Raw genomic sequence first — 17995 nt, forward strand, 5'->3', positions numbered from 1 at the left:
AGAATTTGGAAAGTGGCAGGTCAAATCATAAAATTAGACCGGAACTTACAGGCATGGAAAGTGAGACAATCCTGTTAGTCACCTCTTACAATAGCCAGGGATATCTCAAGCCTATTCTAACCCCTGGACCAGCAGGGGGAAGCAAAGTTGACAACACTTGCCATATTGTGAAGATGCTAAGTCATATATAGGCAAAACAAAAAAAGTGTCACAAATAAAACTTTTGGCCTATAGTTCCTAAATCAAAAATAAGTGACACACACACACACACACGACTACAGTCTGAGGCAATGCTGTGAGCAGCAACATGATGGAAGTAGTGGCTGAGTAAGGGTACAAGAAGGCTGGGGTGGAGAGGCATAGTAGGGTAGGGGTGACATACAGTGCAGTGCTGCTGGGGAGCATGCAAGGATAAGGTGGAAAGAGGGTATGGCGGGGCGGGGGAGAGGCGGGGCAGGGGAGAGGCGGGGCAGGGGAGAGGCGGGGCAGGGGAGAGGCGGGGCAGGGGAGAGGCGGGGCAGGGGAGAGGCGGGGCAGGGGAGAGGCGGGGCAGGGGAGAGGCGGGGCAGGGGAGAGGCGGGGCAGGGGAGAGGCGGGGCAGGGGAGAGGCGGGGCAGGGGAGAGGCGGGGCAGGGGAGAGGCGGGGCAGGGGAGAGGCGGGGCAGGGGAGAGGCGGGGCAGGGGAGAGGCGGGGCAGGGGAGAGGCGGGGCAGGGGAGAGGCGGGGCAGGGGAGAGGCGGGGCAGGGGAGAGGCGGGGCAGGGGAGAGGCGGGGCAGGGGAGAGGCGGGGCAGGGGAGAGGCGGGGCAGGGGAGAGGCGGGGCAGGGGAGAGGCGGGGCAGGGGAGAGGCGGGGCAGGGGAGAGGCGGGGCAGGGGAGAGGCGGGGCAGGGGAGAGGCGGGGCAGGGGAGAGGCGGGGCAGGGGAGAGGCGGGGCAGGGGAGAGGCGGGGCAGGGGAGAGGCGGGGCAGGGGAGAGGCGGGGCAGGGGAGAGGCGGGGCAGGGGAGAGGCGGGGCAGGGGAGAGGCGGGGCAGGGGAGAGGCGGGGCAGGGGAGAGGCGGGGCAGGGGAGAGGCGGGGCAGGGGAGAGGCGGGGCAGGGGAGAGGCGGGGCAGGGGAGAGGCGGGGCAGGGGAGAGGCGGGGCAGGGGAGAGGCGGGGCAGGGGAGAGGCGGGGCAGGGGAGAGGCGGGGCAGGGGAGAGGCGGGGCAGGGGAGAGGCGGGGCAGGGGAGAGGCGGGGCAGGGGAGAGGCGGGGCAGGGGAGAGGCGGGGCAGGGGAGAGGCGGGGCAGGGGAGAGGCGGGGCAGGGGAGAGGCGGGGCAGGGGAGAGGCGGGGCAGGGGAGAGGCGGGGCAGGGGAGAGGCGGGGCAGGGGAGAGGCGGGGCAGGGGAGAGGCGGGGCAGGGGAGAGGCGGGGCAGGGGAGAGGCGGGGCAGGGGAGAGGCGGGGCAGGGGAGAGGCGGGGCAGGGGAGAGGCGGGGCAGGGGAGAGGCGGGGCAGGGGAGAGGCGGGGCAGGGGAGAGGCGGGGCAGGGGAGAGGCGGGGCAGGGGAGAGGCGGGGCAGGGGAGAGGCGGGGCAGGGGAGAGGCGGGGCAGGGGAGAGGCGGGGCAGGGGAGAGGCGGGGCAGGGGAGAGGCGGGGCAGGGGAGAGGCGGGGCAGGGGAGAGGCGGGGCAGGGGAGAGGCGGGGCAGGGGAGAGGCGGGGCAGGGGAGAGGCGGGGCAGGGGAGAGGCGGGGCAGGGGAGAGGCGGGGCAGGGGAGAGGCGGGGCAGGGGAGAGGCGGGGCAGGGGAGAGGCGGGGCAGGGGAGAGGCGGGGCAGGGGAGAGGCGGGGCAGGGGAGAGGCGGGGCAGGGGAGAGGCGGGGCAGGGGAGAGGCGGGGCAGGGGAGAGGCGGGGCAGGGGAGAGGCGGGGCAGGGGAGAGGCGGGGCAGGGGAGAGGCGGGGCAGGGGAGAGGCGGGGCAGGGGAGAGGCGGGGCAGGGGAGAGGCGGGGCAGGGGAGAGGCGGGGCAGGGGAGAGGCGGGGCAGGGGAGAGGCGGGGCAGGGGAGAGGCGGGGCAGGGGAGAGGCGGGGCAGGGGAGAGGCGGGGCAGGGGAGAGGCGGGGCAGGGGAGAGGCGGGGCAGGGGAGAGGCGGGGCAGGGGAGAGGCGGGGCAGGGGAGAGGCGGGGCAGGGGAGAGGCGGGGCAGGGGAGAGGCGGGGCAGGGGAGAGGCGGGGCAGGGGAGAGGCGGGGCAGGGGAGAGGCGGGGCAGGGGAGAGGCGGGGCAGGGGAGAGGCGGGGCAGGGGAGAGGCGGGGCAGGGGAGAGGCGGGGCAGGGGAGAGGCGGGGCAGGGGAGAGGCGGGGCAGGGGAGAGGCGGGGCAGGGGAGAGGCGGGGCAGGGGAGAGGCGGGGCAGGGGAGAGGCGGGGCAGGGGAGAGGCGGGGCAGGGGAGAGGCGGGGCAGGGGAGAGGCGGGGCAGGGGAGAGGCGGGGCAGGGGAGAGGCGGGGCAGGGGAGAGGCGGGGCAGGGGAGAGGCGGGGCAGGGGAGAGGCGGGGCAGGGGAGAGGCGGGGCAGGGGAGAGGCGGGGCAGGGGAGAGGCGGGGCAGGGGAGAGGCGGGGCAGGGGAGAGGCGGGGCAGGGGAGAGGCGGGGCAGGGGAGAGGCGGGGCAGGGGAGAGGCGGGGCAGGGGAGAGGCGGGGCAGGGGAGAGGCGGGGCAGGGGAGAGGCGGGGCAGGCAGGGGAGAGGCGGGGCAGGCAGGGGAGAGGCGGGGCAGGCAGGGGAGAGGCGGGGCAGGCAGGGGAGAGGCGAGGCAGGCAGGGGAGAGGCGAGGCAGGCAGGGGAGAGGCGAGGCAGGCAGGGGAGAGGCGAGGCAGGCAGGGGAGAGGCGAGGCAGGCAGGGGAGAGGCGAGGCAGGCAGGGGAGAGGCGAGGCAGGCAGGGGAGAGGCGAGGCAGGCAGGGGAGAGGCGAGGCAGGCAGGGGAGAGGCGAGGCAGGCAGGGGAGAGGCAGGCAGGGGAGAGGCAGGCAGGGGAGAGGCAGGCAGGGGAGAGGCAGGCAGGGGAGAGGCAGGCAGGGGAGAGGCAGGCAGGGGAGAGGCAGGCAGGGGAGAGGCAGGCAGGGGAGAGGCAGGCAGGGGAGAGGCAGGCAGGGGAGAGGCAGGCAGGGGAGAGGCAGGCAGGGGAGAGGCAGGCAGGGGAGAGGCAGGCAGGGGAGAGGCAGGCAGGGGAGAGGCAGGCAGGGGAGAGGCAGGCAGGGGAGAGGCAGGCAGGGGAGAGGCAGGCAGGGGAGAGGCAGGCAGGGGAGAGGCAGGCAGGGGAGAGGCGAAAAGGAGAGAAGTAAAATGACTGTGTGTGATGGTGGAATGAGGGCTGTATGGTGCTGGAATGGAACAGGAAGCTGGATGGGTGAGGACAATGACTAATGAAGGTTGAGGCCAGGAGGGTTACATGAATGCAGGCAAAGTTCCCACCTGCACAATTCAGAAAAGCTGGTGTCAGTGGGAAAGAACCATATGGCACAGACTGTGAAACAGTCATTCAAATGAAGGATGTCATGTCTGGGAGCATGCTCAGCAACCAAGTAGTCCACTTTTTTCGGTGGCCAGCCATGCGTACAGATGGCTAGTTGGTTGTCATGTCCACAGAGAATGCAGCACAGCAGTTGCAGCCTAGCATGTAGATCATGACTGGTTTCAGAGGTAGCCCTGTCTTTGATGGGATAGGTGTTTGTGGTGGTGGTCAGAGGATGTATGGGGCAGGTCTTGTATCTAGGCCTATTACAGAGGTATGAGCCATGAGGCAAGGGGTTGGAGCAGGAGTTGTGTAGGAATGGACGAGTAGATTGTGTAGGTTTGGTGGATGGTGGAATACTGCTGGGGGAGGTGTGTGTAGGATAGTGGGCACAAAATTTCTCATTTCAGGGCATGATGAGAGGTAGTCAGAACCCAGATGGAGAACACGATTCAGTTGCTCCAGTCCTGTGTGGTACTGAGTTACAAGGGAAATGCTCCTCTGTGGCCAGACATTGGATGGTTGGAAAGATAAGGCATGAGAGATTTGTTTTTGTACAAGATTGAGAGGATAATAATGATTGGTCAAGTCTCCAGTGAGACCCTCAGTATATTTTACAGACTAGAAGATTCTTTGGGCTATGAGGCACACTTTCATTTTTAACCAGTTCTTTAAAAGTAACATTTTTACAATTTTTAATATTAGATTGGAAAGCCAGGCTAAAAAAATTCTTAGTGTATAAAAGCAAACTGACCTAAAGGCCCCTGAATATCACAATTTAGTTTCTCCTTCATGACCACTGTCTTCTCCATGTAAGAGATTGTCTTCTCCATGTAAGAGATGGCCTTCACTGCCTGCTAGATCATTACTTATGCTGTACTTCTTGAAATATGTGACCATTATGTCTTCTCTTACTCTATACCATGACTTTTTTCCCACTGACACACATGTTTGATTCTAGGTCCTTTCAATTATCTCTCTGGTGTGAGTCCTTGTTGGGTTTTTCCTGCAGCATGTCAAGTGAATTTGGTCAGAAAATACACCAGAGCAGAAGTGAGCTGCAACACAGTCAGCCGCAGATGGGTGGGAGTATTACATGTTGCAAAGCAAAACACAACCAACTGGCATTGCGAAACTGTCAGCTGGATGTGGTACAGCAACAGCCAATGCTGCAGTACATTAGTGGAACGTCGGGAGACTTTCCTCACCTGACATCAGTTGTGTTTAAAATATTTGCCTGAAGCCCTTAACGAACATAGCCTGGAATGTATAAACATTCAGCCATTTGTGTACTAAATGACTTGTCTCAATATCAGAGCCAACAACACCCACAAGCCTGTGACACCCAGAGTGACATCCTAGAACGTAGTGTGGGGTCGCCGTTTGACCATTAGACAGCCTGCTGTGATGCACGAGGGGGCTGGTTGCTCACTGGAGGAAGTTCACAGCCATAATCAGGCGCACCACTGTGGTGTCATCACTGTCGTAACCAGAGACACTGCTGACAGCAGCACTGAGTGACCCCACATTCAGCCTTGCACTGTCAGCAATGCTAGATGTCTACTATTTCAAATGAGAGGCAATTGGAAGCTTCTAATAAGCTGTTCCTGATGTACTATGGTTGAGGTTTGGACAAAAGAAACTAATTAGACATATCTACAGTTGAGTTGTCCTGACATCTCATTTCACTCTCCACATGTGACAATCCAAGGGTCATGCAACACTGATGTCAGAAGTTTGCCTCCTTTTTAGAGCAATGTTTGAACCTACACCCATGTTACAGTGAATAAAGGGGTAATAGAAAAAACATCTGACAGTCATGAATTTTATGATGTAGATTTAATTGCAAATGGAGAACCAGTGGATTTTTCTACCCTTAGAGGTAATGGAAGGCATGATTAGTTAGTGACTGTTAGATGTGCACAGTGTAACCTTGAGAGTCACTAAGAGCAATGTATGAAATCACTTCTAGGAAAATGTTACACATGTAATCATTTGGGCCGCATGTGTATGCAGTGCTGGGAGTCAATATGGCTCATAATTACATCTAAGAAGTAAGTTAATGTATTTTGTCTTCTTGTCGTGTGAATGTTAGTTCTCAAAGTGAGTGTTGTCAAGAACAAAGCTTCAATAGAACCAGAGATACAAGGTGTGCCATAACCAGAAGCAGTATGCATATTGTTAGGAAAGGTAGCAGAAATACCAGCAGATTATATAGAACTTCATGGGTTGACAGAATCACAATCGTTATACAGAGTGTAAATCTGTCAGACAAAAGTTGAATTGTTCCTTGTCCTGGTAAAACAACTGACATTGAGCAGGTCTTCACCTTCTGTATCTGGCTCAGATGCAAGGTTGGTCTAATGAAGTATTATTGACTGTTACAAAACTGAGGGTAACAGGAGATGTATTTAGGATATATAGAAGCTCTGAAGGGAGCCATAACATTCATTCAAAGAATTTAAAGAAAGGTTAATTCAAAGACATATGGAGCAAAATAGTGCCAGTCGCTATAGAGAACAATTAGAGGTAATAACTAAAAAAATACAGGAACTGTGCAAGAATTTGCAGACAGAATAAGGAAAATTAATGGGAGAACCTGTACACTGGGGTAGGTTGCTGAAGTCAACGACATTATTTCGCAAGAAGCAGAGCAGAGTATCTTCAATGCTTTTTTGAGAGGGCTGCATGCAGAAATAACACAATGTGTTGTGGACAGGGTGTCCAACAGATTTGTGCACAGCAGTGTGGCTAACTACAAAGCATGAGGAGTTCAATTTGTTGACTGGAATGCAGGGCAGATGGTCAGTGTTTGCAGCTAATAGAAGACATTTCAAGTTTGAATGAACAGGCCCTATAAGGATGAAATGTTGCCAGCCTCAGGGTGATGTGAATAAAGTAAGAAGACATAACAGTTTTAAAAGTAGAGGAGCAGGAGAAATAAGATATTAAACACTAGCTGGGACTCTTTGTCCACCTACGGTGATTCCCAGTAAGACTAGATGAAACAAAACTGTATGCAGAAGTAGATGCGATAAGATCTGTGCGTGATAAGAAGAGTAGTAGGAAGAAAAGGATTCCATGATGATATTGGATGCAGGGATCATGTTTCAGCTGCCACAAGTGATCTGGTGAAAAGTAAGCACTTAGACCCACCACAGTACAGACTGCATTGAGTGGGAATGAAGACTTCACACCATTAGGATGGTGGACATAGGCATCCACCTGGATACAGCTTAACTTAAACAATAATTAGAGATTGTGCAACACACAATTAACGGCTATGACATGATTCTGGGACTAGATTTCTTTATTCAGCATTCTGCTATAATTAACTTCCAGCTACCTAGTGTGGAACATGACAGCAAAATGCTTCAGTTAGGTTAAGTCATGGTAGAGAGGTGGCAAGGAGGGTTTGTTGCAAAAGATGAACTAATTAAACCATGAACAACCATACTAAGACTTGATTTTCATGATTATGTATCTAAGGGTACTGTGAAATTACTTTGGGTCAGTGATGAGTCTAGCTTACCAATAGGAATTTTGTGTTTGGTGGAACCATTAGAAGAGAAAGAGGTATTAGAACAGGTGGGTTGTTTATTTAACAGACATATCATGCACATACCTGTTTCTATGTAACGTTTCAGCACAGAGGGCATACGATTAACAAACCAGTTATTAATCACTAACATGAATATCTTATAGGAAGAAGAATGGGACATGCGGTGTGTCAGAAAAGGAGAATTGCCAGATATTACTTAAACAGTATGGGGAGCAAAATTAAAGCGCTTAGAGGAAAGCAATAGGGAACAGATGAAAAAACTACTTTTGGAATTCAATGATTTATTTTTTCCTAAAGGACCATTATCAGGTACGCATATTGCACAACACTATATACCAATAGGAAATGAATCATCAGCCTATCATAAACCATACAGAATAGCTAGCAACTTTCACCCAATTTTGGTGTTATAAATCGATCACCAGCTGAATGATGGAATAATTGAAGAATGTAATAGTCAATGGTGGGCAGGAATAGTTGTGCCAAAAATATAGATTGTGTTTAATTACAGACACCTAAATGTGAAAACCATAGCAGATGCCTACCCTTTCCCACACATCACAGAAACTATGGATCATTCTCAGCAATGCTAATATTTTTCAACAATGGATTTGAAGTGTATCACCAAATAGAGCCTGCACCACACGACTGACACAAAACCGAATTTCTGGCCCCCTGGGGACACTACCAAATCAGAAGTGTGCCATCCTCATTAAAAAAGGCACCTGTAACATTTCAGAGATTGTCGGATGCAATACTAATAAGTTTGCAACTATGGAAATCCCCTGTGCATCTTGACGACATAATCATCTATGGAAGTGATATCAAACTGCACATTCAGTGATGAAGGGAAGTATTCCTAAGGTTAAAAGCAGTGAAGTTCACACTGAGTACAGGAAAGTGTGATTTTGCTATGGAATAGGACATATCAGAAGATGAGTTAAGACAGACCCAAGATTAATTAGAGCTCTAAGTGAATTTCCTATAACATAATCTGTAAACGAGTGGAAATCATTCTGGACTTTTGTACTATTACCACCAGTTCATAGAAGGATGTGCAGATATTGCCAGAATGTTACACAATTTAAAAGGGTACCAAATTTGTGTGGTCAGAACAGTGCCAACATTCCTTTGAGTTTAAAGAAGCTTTAGCATTGAGTCCAATTGTGGCATTTCCAGATTTTAATAGAGAATTTATTTTATTATGTGATGCATAAAACCATGCACCAGCCCGTGTCTTATCAGAAGAGGTGGAATGCATAGAACATCCAGTAGCTTACACTCAAGACAACTGGATTCTGCAGAATGAAATTATTCCATAAGGGAGAATGGAATGTTAACCTTATTTATGGATTCACATATTTCAAATTTTAACTGTACGGTAAAACATTTAGAGTAATAACAGATAATGCGGCATTAAAATGGTTGTTGGGGTTAAAGAATCCTTCCCAATAGGTTGACACAATGCACAGCAAGGCTAAGTGAATAAGATTTTGAACTTATGCATAAAACTGAGAAGAAAGATGGAAATGCAGAAAGCTGAAGTAGAAAAGAAGCAGTATTACATATTACTCAGAATATCAGTGCTCTGCAAATGCAAGTACAAGTCTTGGATAGGGAAGTAGTTATTTAAATGGTTGCAGTCTGTAGAAGGTAGTGTTTCAGCTAGGGATAAATTTGTTGCAAGAAGAGAACTATTTAAAGGTTCTAAGGAAAGTACAGAAGGAACTATCACCAAAGTTGAGGTTGGTTTCCGCACCTGAGCACAAAAACTTGCCTTTAATTTGAAGTAGCCAAGGCGTAAGTGAGAATAGATGGAAGAAAAGTTTCCATTTCTATTTCTGTAACAGTAGCAGGGAAACAAGCACATCATGACCGCTACGTAATTCGTGTATTGCTCGTCAACTGGGGAATACTGAAGAAATTTGTGAGAGTAATAACTCCGTGACTGTTATTAACTGCTAAAGACAAGGGGAGATATGTAGAAATGGAGGAAGAAAAGTTACAAAAATGCCACTGAGAGAAAATCACAGTCTGTCCGAGTATGGTAATAAGAGTGGGGCAGGATTCCTGTGCAGTGAAATTGCTAATGGGACAAAGGAGGAAAGAGAATGCAATTAAAAAGTGGTCCAGCCAGTATTGTACTTTCAGCTGGTCGAGGCACATGGGTTGGACCCTAGCTCTGACAAGATGGTAGTAGCATCTAGATGTTTCAAGAAGTGAAGGGGTACATCAGCAATGAGGACAGGATGAAAGGTGAATGCTTTCTTATTAAATGGAACAGCGTGCAACATAATGGGGCCTACTTTCTGCCTGTCCACAATGACTGCTGGGAGAACTCACTTGAGTATTTCCCAGCCACATTTGTACTGACCAGAGGAGCCCATGGAATTGCCACCTACTGCAAACCTAACCAGCTTAAATCAATCTCTAGGGCCAGAACTAATGCAATCTATGAACACACTTCTGAACCAGCAGGAGGGACCAATCTCCCTGGAAAACTTCTTGCAGCATGTAAATTCATATTGTGAAGATCAGCACCAGAAAGAGACAACACTGACTATTGTCATACCAAAGACTGCATCAGCACTTATTCTAATGGGTCTGATGTTGTTCTGGTACATAAAAGACAAAGAACATGACCCAGTTTGGACCCAGCCATAGTTCAGGTCCCACTGGGTTGGATAACCTGAGCATAAAAGCAGCAGAATGAAGCAGAATGCAGTGATATTCTACAAAGAATAACTGATTTATTGTCGCTTTTAAGTGGGAAGTAGAGAGTTAGGAAAAACTGTGCAAGGAGCATAGTAATGAAATTAGTTCCATGGTATTTGAGTTAAAGTGCAGGGCAAGGGGCCCTATGGAAATGTGTATGATTCAGTGAAAGGTTTAAGGTAACTGTTAGAATGATACTTAGGAGGTGAAATAAGGCTGGAAATAACAGTCACCAGTAACTCTGTCCCTCAGATTGACCAACATATACTACTCATTACACCAGGGTCTTGATTAAAATGTCAATGTAGTGTATCAACCATAATTGGTAAAAAAATGTACCAGAGCAGAAGTGAGTTGAAACAGAGCCAGTTGCAGATGGGTATGAGTGTTCTACATCTACATCTACGTTTATACTCCACAAGCCACCCAACGGTGTGTGGCGGAGGGCACTTTACGTGCCACTGTAATTACCTCCCTTTTCTGTTCCAGTCGCGTATGGTTCGGGGGAAGAACAACTGTCTGAAAGCCTCTGTGCGCGCTCAAATTTCTCTAATTTTACATTCGTGATCTCCTCGGGAGGTATAAGTAGGGGGAAGCAATATATTCGATACCTCATCCAGAACCGCACCCTCTCGAAACCTGGTGAGCAAGCTACACCGCGATGCAGAGCGCCTCTCTTGCAGAGTCTGCCACTTGAGTTTGCTAAACATCTTCGTAACGCTATCACGGTTACCAAATATCCCTGTGACAAAACGCGCCGCTCTTCTTTGGATCTTCTCTATCTCCTCCGTCAACCCGATCTGGTACGGATCCCATACTGTTGACCAATACTCAAGTATAGGTCGAACGAGTGTTTTGTAAGCCACCTCCTTTGTTGATGGACTACATTTTCTAAGGACTCTCCCAATGAATCTCAACCTGGTACCCGCCTTACCAACAATTAATTTTATATGATCATTACACTTCAAATCGTTCCGCACGCATACTCCCAGATATTTTACAGAAGTAACTCCTACCAGTGTTTGTTCCGCTATCATATAATCATACAATAAAGGATCATTCTTTCTATGTATTCGCAATACATTACATTTGTCTATGTTAAGGGTCAGTTGCCACTCCCTGCACCAAGTGCCTATCCGCTGCAGATCCTCCTGCATTTCGCTACAATTCTCTACTGCTGCAACTTCTCTGTATACTACAGCATCATCCGCGAAAAGCCGCATGGAACTTCCGACACTATCTACTATGTCATTTATATATATTGTGAAAAGCAATGGTCCCATAACACTCGAGTTGGGTCTCACACGATCACTGTTTCCGGAATCCATGTTGATTCCTACAGAGTAGATTCTGGGTTTCCAAAAACGACATGATACTCTAGCAAAAAACATGTTCTAAGATTCTACAACAGATCGACGTCAGAGATATAAGTCTATACTTTTGCGCATCTGCTAGACGACCCTTCTTGAAGACTGGGACTACCTGTGCTCTTTTCCAATCATTTGGAACCTTCCGTTCCTCTAGAGACTTGCAGCACACGGCTCTCAGAAGGGGGGCAAGTTCTTTTGCGTACTCTGTGTAGAAACGAATTGGTATCCCATCAGGTCCAGTGGACTTTCCTCTGTTGAGTGATTCCAGTTTCTTTTCTATTCCTTGGACAATTATTTCGATATCAGCCATTTTTTCGTTTGTGCGAGGATTTAGAGAAGGAACTGCACTGCGGTCTTCCTCTGTGGAACAGCTTTCGAAAAAGGTGTTTAGTATTTCAGCTTTACGTGTGTCATCCTCTGTTTCAATGCCATCATCATCCCGGAGTGTCTGGATATGCTGTTTCGAGCCACTCACTCACTGATTTAACGTAAGACCAGAACTTCCTAGGATTTTCTGTTAAGTCGGTACATAGTGTTATGCACTTCAAAGCAAAACATGGCCAACTTGCTTCACAAAGCAGAGCCAGCTGGGCATAGTAGAGCAACAGTCAATGCTGCAAAATGCTAGTGGAAAGGTGGAAGCTTTTCATCACTTGCCACTTGCCTTAAACCCTAAACAAACAATTTGGAAAGCTGAAGTACTCATCGGTTCGTATACTACATAATTCTTGTCCCTTTATCACAACCTACACAACACACCTGTGACAGACAGTGACATCCCAGAATGCAGCATGGGGTTCACCATTTGAACACAAGACAGGGCAGCATGCCCTGGGTCACAAGCAAGCTGCCTGCTCACTCTAGACATTGCCTTCTGTGAAGATGTGTCAGAGTTAGACATACAGCAGGTCTCCGACAAAGGCAACTCTGGCAAAGTCATTTGCACACAGTTTACTTTGATACAACACATCCAGCGGACGCAGCAAGCCCATATGCCAGTTGCCGTGCAGTACTCATGTGATCTGTTGTGACCTTACAGCCAAATAACAGTCCTCTCTTCTTAAGTCACACATGGTCAACCCTGTCTTCGATTTTGGGATACAGTTTGAGTCTCTATGAACTGTTGTCCCATACAACAAACAACTACACGATTCACATTAAGCCATCATACCACATCAATTTTTGACTATCTTGCTTCCTTTCTTTCTATGGCCCTCCACTGCCCGGTCTAGTAGGCATTTCCTCTGTGTCCACCTGCATTGTCTGTAGCTGTGTACATGGTGATTGTGAATGTGGGGCTACACAACAAACACTAACCCATTTCATACAATCACTGACATCACTGGCATAGTTGTCAATTGACCAGACTGCCGTATTCCATGCAGAACACGATCGTATGGACATCTGGTTTACAGTTTGTAGGATTGTATGGTGAATGAAAAACAGGGCGGGGAAGTAGTTGTTTCTTGCTTTAATTTTGGATACCATGTAGTTTTCGCCATTCTGTATTCGGTCCTCAATTTGCACATGTAGTCTTCTTCATTTTTTCAGTTCTTCCTTACTTGCAAGCCAATCATGAATGGCTCTTTCTGTTGGAGGAGGACCAAAATACCACTCAGCTGCTTTGTTTCCATATTGTTCTGCATGTGCTATTACCTTCAATTTATAGCCCACATCATACGAAACCTCTATTTTTCCATTAGGAAACTACTAAATAAAATACTCCTCTGTTACCAATAACACAAATCGCTTTCAGTTCAAGTTCACTGGCACTCTAGACTGCAATGACACATTGGCTAGGGAGTGTTCTGGGTTTGGAATGGCAGGACAGGAGGGGGACAGTGTTAGCAAGCTTGTGAGGCTCCACAACTTTTTCATCGCATCAGTGCACTACTGCTGCCAGTTGACTCCAGTGTTGCCAGATAGAGATAAGTTTCCCACAGCATTGAATATATGGCCTTTTTTAAGCCTGGTAGGAATTTTAAATCAAACACTGGACATTTATACATTACTTTTGAGAATGTTGTAGGAAATTTAATGAAGAAAAAAAGTGTCATAATCCGTAAAGTATGGTATGCTTTTGTTCTCTAAAATATAAGGTCAAACTGATGATGTATCTTTGTGAGTGGCACTCTTTGGGTGTCAGTGACCTGCCCTTCTTTCCCAACCTTCCTGTATCCATTACTAACTCTTTCCAGATAAGGGAACTGCTAATTCAAAAAGCTATGGAAGTTCCTTGTACTTTTGTGTGCATGTATTGCCAGAACTAGCTATTTCACCTCCTGAAGCTAGCTGAAGGCCAGCCATCTAGCCTGGCAAATTTGTAGTTCTGAACAATTCCAAAATGTGAACACGAGAGTAAAATATAATTTTCTGAACCTTATCTTTGTTTTTGCATCACGGTTTATCTGTAGTATCTATTTTCCTGTCTGCGGAGGAAAAACGTAAATAATTTCCCACATCTAATTTTTGAAAGTTAGAAGAAGGGGTTACAATGATGTGAAGAATCTTTGTCTTCACAATACATACCTAACATACTGATCAGTATGACACTTCCTGTGTGCTGATTTGAACTGCGTAGACCATGTTACAAAGTACATTTTGTCTGGCTACAGTGCTAGAGGCATTTTAAGTTTAAATTCATAATGTTTGCTGCCATATATGCAACTAAAAATACTGATTAAGTTTAATGTCAAGGATTCTTACTACTCAGAAGGTGGGTCAGGAAGAAAGTTTATATTTTTTGTTCGTTAACTTTAACCTACACATTTATAAAATGTGCTGTTAAAGAAAGAATTTACAGGGGATTTCTTTTATGTATGAAACAATAAAAGTTTCATTTGCTGAATAATTTACATGGTAATACATCTGCATATTAAGGCTCGTGCAATTGTTACACATTATTAATACTAGCTTTCTGTTAAAGATAATGTATAGTAAATTTGAGAGAGAGAGAGAGAGAGAGAGAGAGAGAGAGAGAGAGAGAGAGAGAGAGAGAGAGAGAGAGAGAGAGAGAGAATGTTGCAAAACTATAAACAAATCAGTTACAGTTGGTTCAATGTAGAGAAAGTGACAAGAAAATATCACAAGACTTCAGAAGAAAGGAAAGAGAGCAACTTAGCAAATGTATGGATTTAAAGTAAAGAAAAAGTGAAAGAAAGAGTTGTGAACTCCTAAACTTCACTCCACATTAAATAATGAAATTTACTTATCAATAAGTAAAATGGAAAAAAAATGAATTGACGTTGACAGGCAACAAAAATATGAAGTAGTTAATTGTACCATCACTGATGTGGTGTCAGAAATTGATAAGCAAATTTTATATTTAATATTTCACTGTTTCATTAAAATCTCTCAAATCTGCTGAATTGGGGATATGTGCAAAATGGATCTCTCAAATCTGGAGATCTACAGACAGACTTTGTAGAGAATGCTTCTGGGCGTAATGAGACAAAGGTCGAAGTGCTCATCATCACATGAACAAGTACAGGCTTCACAGGTTTTGCTTGGATGCTGCGGAAACATTTTATCATGCCATCATCACCAATGAGATCTAACACATGAAAGTTTCTATAGCTATGTTCTTATATATATATATATTACACCTGAAGTAAAGAAGATGATCTCATGTCTCAAAAAAGTTTACAATTTGTTGAGATGGTTGTACTCCCCTATTAGAAAACAAGTACATGTTATCCAGTTTGTGTTCGAAAGTATTTAAAGTGAAAATGGACTGTTATTTTTTGCAGCATGTCATGGCAAAGTTGTGATGGATGCTATTTTGGTAGAAAATAAGAAGAGGAGTGTGGAAACAGACAAAACACAGAAAAGGGTATGCTGGTTGAGCTACAGATTTTTATAAATGAGCACAAACTCTGATTCAAGCAAAAACCATGTTTTATGGTACTGGAAGATGGTTTCTGTACAACTTAGTGAGCATAACTTACATTCAGGTCAAACGTTTTGCTCATATTCAAAACAATAATTATTATTTACCTTCAGCTATCATAATATTGTTGTCACTCCAACCCTGAAGCTTGAAAAAACCAACATCTTTTCATAACTGAGGATGCAACCCATCAAAGATGTGCTGGGTATTCGGAGGTGGAAAATGATTCTTGCGGGCACCAAATGCTGCAGACGAAGACAATAGCAACAGATGCTGTCAAGGATGTGCATATTGATCTGATAAATCCTAGACTGTGTCATGGCAGAAATTTTAAATGAGAGAGGTGTAAAATAATTTATGGCATCTCTGAAAATGCAGAGGCTATGGTAATGTTTTTGAAACCCATTACAAAGGCTACAATGTATTCACACAATACAAAAGTGGCAGCACTTTATGTTATAACTGAACAGATTTGAATATTAATAAATTAACCAATGATTATTTAAAAAGCCATAGATAGTACTTATATCTTTAGAATTGGGACCTACAACTGTGTTATGAGATAAATCTTTTTTTAAAATAAGAAAATGTAGTATAATTAAAAACTGAAAGACTTATGTATTTAAATCATACAATTTATGTACAGTTTTAGTTTTTTATTGTATCAAAAATTGCATATGAATAATGCTATTTGTGTGAGGCATGTATAGAATCTATGATGTCCCAAATGCAATTAGTTTTTGACTTTTATCTTCAAGATTTCAAGTTTTAGATATAATTACTGCATGTCTAATGTAACACATTCCTTGTGTATTTCTATTTTAACGGAAGGGTGCAATTCAAATAATTTATGATTTAAACATAATTTTCAAAAATTCTTTCAGGAGCTATTTTAATTCCACACAGCCAACCGTGTGAACACATTATCAATCATTTAGAAAAGTAATGTTACTATAGGCATTTAATGAGTAACTATACTGTTGTATTCCATTAAGAAATAGTTGTATCTCTATCCACTGCAACTACAAGGCCTACTGATCATACAACATATTCAAATTATTTCAAACATCAACTGGTGGATATTTAGTGCTTCAGCCATTTCTACAAGGAAGTAAACCAATTTATTAACTAATTTACAGGATCTTCATTGCATTTTATTCATGTCAAATTACTTTTAGAAATAATGCTCATTTTTTGATAATATTTCAATGCACCCCTTGAATTGTTCGTTAAAATTATTTCAACCAATACTGTACCTCAGATCAAAAGTATTTAGTTTTCATGTTGGATAACTGTCACAACACAGCTGACCCATCACTACTACTCAAATGTTCTGAGAAAAAATGGTGCACAGATTAAATTAACCTCTCAACAGAGCCATGTCATTTTATGGCAAGAAATTAAGAATCTTCTGACATTTATTCGGCGATAACCTCACTTGGGGACCCTATATATTTTGAGAAAATATTAAATTCTTTATTAACTTGACAACTAAAGACAATATGATTCATCATTGAAGACTTAGCACACATGCACTGAGTTAACTGTGTTGCAAAAGATATGTACAATACCAATCCATGTTAGCACCATATGTACCCAGACAATGTGCTTAACAGACCAAGTGTTATTCTGAACATTATACATATTGGTTAGACAGAGATGAATGGAAACAGTTTACCAGTAAAATGAAAAAAGGTTACACCTATGTACCCATTTGTTGCAAGTATTTGGATGGTACATGGTTAATTGGATTTTTCTGTAAGTTTAATAGATAACAGAGACAAAGAAGGGAGACTTAAATAATCAATGAAACGTTTTGCTTCACTGTTTACAGCGGTCTCCCAATCCTGGGATGACTTTCATTCTGTAACTGCAGAAGTCACATGGTTTTAAGGTGAAGAACACTTTGAACAAGGTTCACAGTGTATTTACATCTTGAAAGGAAGTCCCTTGAAGGTTGTTCAATAGAGAGCAGAAAGGGAGAAAATCTGAGGGTGCAAGATCATTTGAATTAGGTGGGTGTGCAATGATTTCGAAACCCAAATCATGTGTACTGTTTTTGGGTCAGTCTAGCAGGCTGCGGGCAGGCATTATGCTGGAGTAGTGTCTTCCTGGTCGTTGTTCATGTACTGCATCTGCAACACATCTCAGTTGTTGACAGTAAACGTCAGCAGTAATCAGTGGTTACATCTCAAGGATGCAATTCGAAGAACACCACACAGGATGTACAACATTGTCTTTTGTGGATGCTTTTTGTTGCTGCTTTGTTTGGGCTCAACCATTCCTTTCTTTTCCTTATTTTAGCACAAAGCCACCATTTCTCATCAGCATAATGATACAGTCTAGGGACGATTAGTGTTGCTCACAAGCAACTGATGACAGGCAAGCAAGAATGCACATATGGCCATCCAGTTTTGTGATTTTCGTTTAGTGCATGTGGTATCCATACACCCTATTTTTAAGCCTTCCCCATTGCATGAAAATGTCAAAGAGTCATGAAATGATCACAGTTCATTCAATTTGCCAGTTCTCAAGTACAGTAACATGGCTCATTTTGAATTAATGGATTTAAATGATCATCAAACCCTGAAGCTAAGTCAATAATGGTAAAACAAATCTCCTTACAATTACAACCCCATATTCTTGCAAATCTCTGTCCAATGGCATTAAACAAACAGGGTGCAAATGTTTCTGGCTGCCTCCACTGCTATTACCCCTGTACAGAATCCAAACAAATGAATATGTCAACAGCACTCCTATTTCTCCACTTGGCACTCCACTTTCTAGTGATCACAGTTCCACTAAGTATCTCCAAATGACAAATGGAGAATATGTAAACTCAAATATATGTAAACCCAAAAAAAAAATGACAATTGATAAATAAATCCTCAGCAACTGGAATACCAACATGCAAAATGAAAGTGCTATCAACTTAAGCACAAGCATAATGCTTAGAAAAACTGAGATAACA

The 17995-nt window shown here is 45.8% G+C and overlaps 1 protein-coding gene across 4 annotated transcripts in view; it reads right to left on the minus strand.

Moving 5' to 3' along the window:
• Window positions 1-17995, minus strand: part of LOC124720405 (zinc finger protein 99-like) — a 146652-nt gene that overhangs the window by 78183 nt on the left and 50474 nt on the right. The window contains exon 3 of one of the 4 annotated variants that reach the window (XM_047245743.1): window positions 15132-15269. The exons of the other annotated variants lie outside the window; for them this stretch is intronic. The gene's annotated coding sequence lies outside the window, so the exon portion shown is untranslated. The remainder of the gene's footprint in view (window positions 1-15131; window positions 15270-17995) is intronic. 4 annotated transcript variants of the gene reach the window in all.

The sequence above is a fragment of the Schistocerca piceifrons genome, chromosome 11 (genome assembly GCF_021461385.2).
Source record: "Schistocerca piceifrons isolate TAMUIC-IGC-003096 chromosome 11, iqSchPice1.1, whole genome shotgun sequence".
NCBI classification, from domain to species: Eukaryota; Metazoa; Arthropoda; class Insecta; order Orthoptera; family Acrididae; genus Schistocerca; species Schistocerca piceifrons.